Source organism: Parambassis ranga, chromosome 3 (assembly GCF_900634625.1).
Source record: "Parambassis ranga chromosome 3, fParRan2.1, whole genome shotgun sequence".
Lineage (NCBI taxonomy): Eukaryota > Metazoa > Chordata > Actinopteri > Ambassidae > Parambassis > Parambassis ranga.
This window is the reverse complement of record NC_041024.1, coordinates 8,017,978-8,021,489: the sequence shown is the minus strand read 5'-3', so window position 1 is coordinate 8,021,489 and position 3,512 is coordinate 8,017,978. Positions and strand designations below refer to the sequence as shown.

General features: G+C 38.5%; 1 long non-coding RNA gene across 1 annotated transcript; it reads left to right on the top strand.

Moving 5' to 3' along the window:
* The first annotated feature begins 359 nt into the window (after positions 1 to 359).
* On the top strand, positions 360 to 1,801 carry LOC114433825 (uncharacterized). Its single transcript, XR_003670407.1, has 3 exons — positions 360 to 391; positions 1,200 to 1,310; positions 1,550 to 1,801. It is a non-coding gene; the product is annotated as an uncharacterized LOC114433825 (long non-coding RNA).
* The last annotated feature ends 1,711 nt before the right edge of the window (positions 1,802 to 3,512 follow it).

Below are 3,512 nucleotides of genomic sequence, written 5' to 3'. Positions count from 1 at the left end.
CGGCACTACCAACATTATAAAGACTGAGGGCACCATAATTTAAAAAAAAAAAAAAAACTTGTCAAAAAGTCATGAAACTCATGACTATTCATGTCTCTGAAGGAGTAACCCAGTTTTAATTTCTGATGGCTTACTAGGGCTGCCTTCAAAGGCGAAGCGTGCAAGCGACGTGTCTGACGTCAGCAACGCATTCCCTTTCATACTCAACATTATTGAACGCAAAGGAGCCGGGCGACGCGTACAATGCAATACATTGCTTGCGCACTAGGGGGTAGCAGAGTCAGGTACGTTCCAGGTGTCAAACCAGCACTTTTTTCAGTGTACGTTTTCACGTACACTGACGTCATTACGTCACATCTGTCCAACATGGCTACCTCTCCACACTGAGCATGTAAGTATAGAAAAACAACTTTATAACTCGTTTGCTTGCTGTAATTTTGTAAGGAAGTTATAATAACGGAACTGATGGTTCTTTGGGCCGGTCCATTTTAACATTCAGGGTAATTTAAATATCGCTGGTGCGTTGGTATGCGTCATCGCGCCCTTTTTTGAAAACTACATGACGAGGAGCAACAAGTCTGTAACATGGGCCTCTCTTCAGCTACCGGCGTTCTTACTCTTTGTAAGCCTGTTGCTGCTGTTAATGCACCGTTGTCTAGCAAGTGTGGCAGTTTGTGAGCCTCAAGTGTCTGTGGCTAATTGTAACTGTCCTTATTTTGTGCATTCACTGCATGGCCTCTGTTGCATGTTTGCTGCATAGGGCATAGGGCTATTTTTCTCATAGAATCAGAAAATGTAATCAAATGTTTCCTATCTCTAATAGTTTGGTTGTAATAAATGCCTAATATGGCAGAAAACCAATAAATGCAAAACAATTTGAGTCTTTCTTGCATCACTGGTCTGTAAATATGCAGGATGGAGAGTTGATATTTGGTAAAGTTATGGTGGTAATATGTCTCTACCAGGAAATACCACCAGTAGTCTATATTTCAAAGCCATATTTGACATGTAGACAGTAATCCAGCTCCTTCATATTTGTTCCACATGATCTCACATATCTCAGCATGATGTGGCATGAATATGTTTTGGTGCTAAGCTTACTTTTTAAGCTATAATTTTGTTACTGTGAAAGAGGTGCAGCTAACACTTGATTTTTTGGGTAAATGCATAGAGTCATTGTACGGTTTTTATATTGGCAGATGGAAGGTGTTATTTTCATGCCACATCATGCTGAGATCAATCTGAAACGCAGTCTAGCCCTTCATGCCTTCCCAGTGTACCTGCGTGAGAAGGACTTTAGGACTTGGAATGTAAGTATTTAGTGCTTTCACTGAAGTGCTCGTATCTGTGGCAACCACATTTTTCTTTAACATCATTTGGTAAGGTTTTATAATAGACCTTTTCTCATAATGATATATTAATGTTGCATTATAGGATGGTTCGTGACAATTATCTGTTGAGCAATGACCTGCAAAATTTTCACCTGTAATATATATTTAGTTATTGTAGTTTGTTTAACTTAATATTGTTGGACCGCTGATTATTGCAGGTGGTGGAGTCACATGAGCCGGATATTGCTGATACTCCTGTCGGTCTTGTCACCATGGTCACTGAAAACACTACAGGTCCAGTCGAATTTAACCCTGCAAGCATTGCTTTTGTGGTGGAAGGTGATCTTGTGATGACAATTTTCCCAGGTTTGCTGATGCATTTGCATTGTTATTTGGTTTAAAATATGCATTGCATTTGCAACACCCAAGAAAACTTATTTGTTTGCTTGATGACGGTAAACCACTGAAACCTTGCCTGCAACATCTCAAAATGACCAGTTACAGGCCACAATTTTCAATATTAAGCACTTTAGAAGAGTTTCCTAGTTCTCTTGTTACTGTACATTTTATATTTGATGTACACATGTTAAATAGAAGACGTATTAAAAAATATAAATGTTATGACTGATGTTATATTTTATTTTATGTTTAGGTATTAGGAACTTAAAATAGATATCTAAAAAATTATTTTTGAATTCAGCACAACTATATATTTTTTAATGTATGTTTTTATTCAGTTAAGTAGTGTTGAATTTAAATAAGTGGGAAGGAAGTAAAAACACTAAATGATTAAAAGTTTAGTGCTTTTATACCTTATATTTCAATTTATTAGGGTTGTAGTTTTGGTTTGTTTGGGTTGCGGACTTTGTGGCTTTATTGCTTAGTTTGACCAATCTTAGCTTTCAGCTGAGCATTGTGTGGTGTGTGAGATAAATGTGGTGTCAATTCTGACTACTTATCTATATAATTCAATGTTTGGCCTGGAGATTATGTTTTATTATTTTTTTTATTTTTATTTTAAGTATATTCCGCAAACTATGGAATACTGAGCTTTTCTCTACAGGTGAACACCTGTGGAGTTGCCAGTTATTGCATCATTGCAAAAAGTCCATGTTCAGTTATAGCTATAGAAAAATACACACGATGACGCACAGATCCAGATTTATTTTTACACTGCCTCCAGCTGTCAGGTAATTTTCTTTTAATGACAATGACTTTATAATGAGGGTTTATGTGCAGCTTTTATCTATATAGATGCCACTTTAACTACAAAGTTGAAAGTGGTATTCATTTGTGCAGACAAATGCCTCATGTCTTTTTTTTGCTGTTCTACATCGTCTAGACTTTTGTGTTTTCATCCATCTGTTCCAGATAACATAAAATAAAAGCTGTGATTTGTTGGTATAATAGGCTATTCTGCAGCACTTTTTTTGAATATATAGTAAATAGGTTTTACTTGTGATATTCCACTTTTCTGTGAGTCTAGAGGCTCTCCGGCTTGTTGTTTTCATAGTAACTCTACCAGGATGAGAAAAAAACTAACAAGCACTTGTCAGTTCTCAGCCATCACTCTCTGACAAGCAACTCTTGTGGACTTCTCCTCTTATCTTCCCACTCTCTCACCTTGCAGTCATCTGAGAGAGCACATTTCATTGCATTTGTATGTGTGTGTGTATGTGTGTGTACATGCTTGCCTTCATGCATGTGCCCGTGTGTATATATGTGTGTGCTTACATGTGTCAGAAACTCGACATGATCTTGTCTCCGGTGAAGGCCTTGGATCACCTGGCCCTGCTCACTCCAGACCTGACAGTGCAGCTGAACTAATCAATATCTCTCTGCAGTCAAAGGTGGGTTCTGCCACGGGGCCGCAGGGGTGCACTAATTGATGGAAACTCACCGCCGGCTAGCTCCATGCCCTGCGGCGCTGGAAGACGGCAAGCTAGGGCCTTCCACTGAAATGGAAGGGGAAATGGAGGACAGGAAAGGCCGAGAACATAATCAGGAGGGAGAAAGCTGTTTAGGTTTTATTATTTTTGTCTGTTTATGCGTGTAGCTTGGACTACACATGGACCTGGATGCATGTTGTGAAACATGCAATATTTTACACTGACAGTTTTTGGCTGACTTTTCCTATGACATTCACCATAGTAATAGGCACTTTTATTTTAGTAAGTCAAA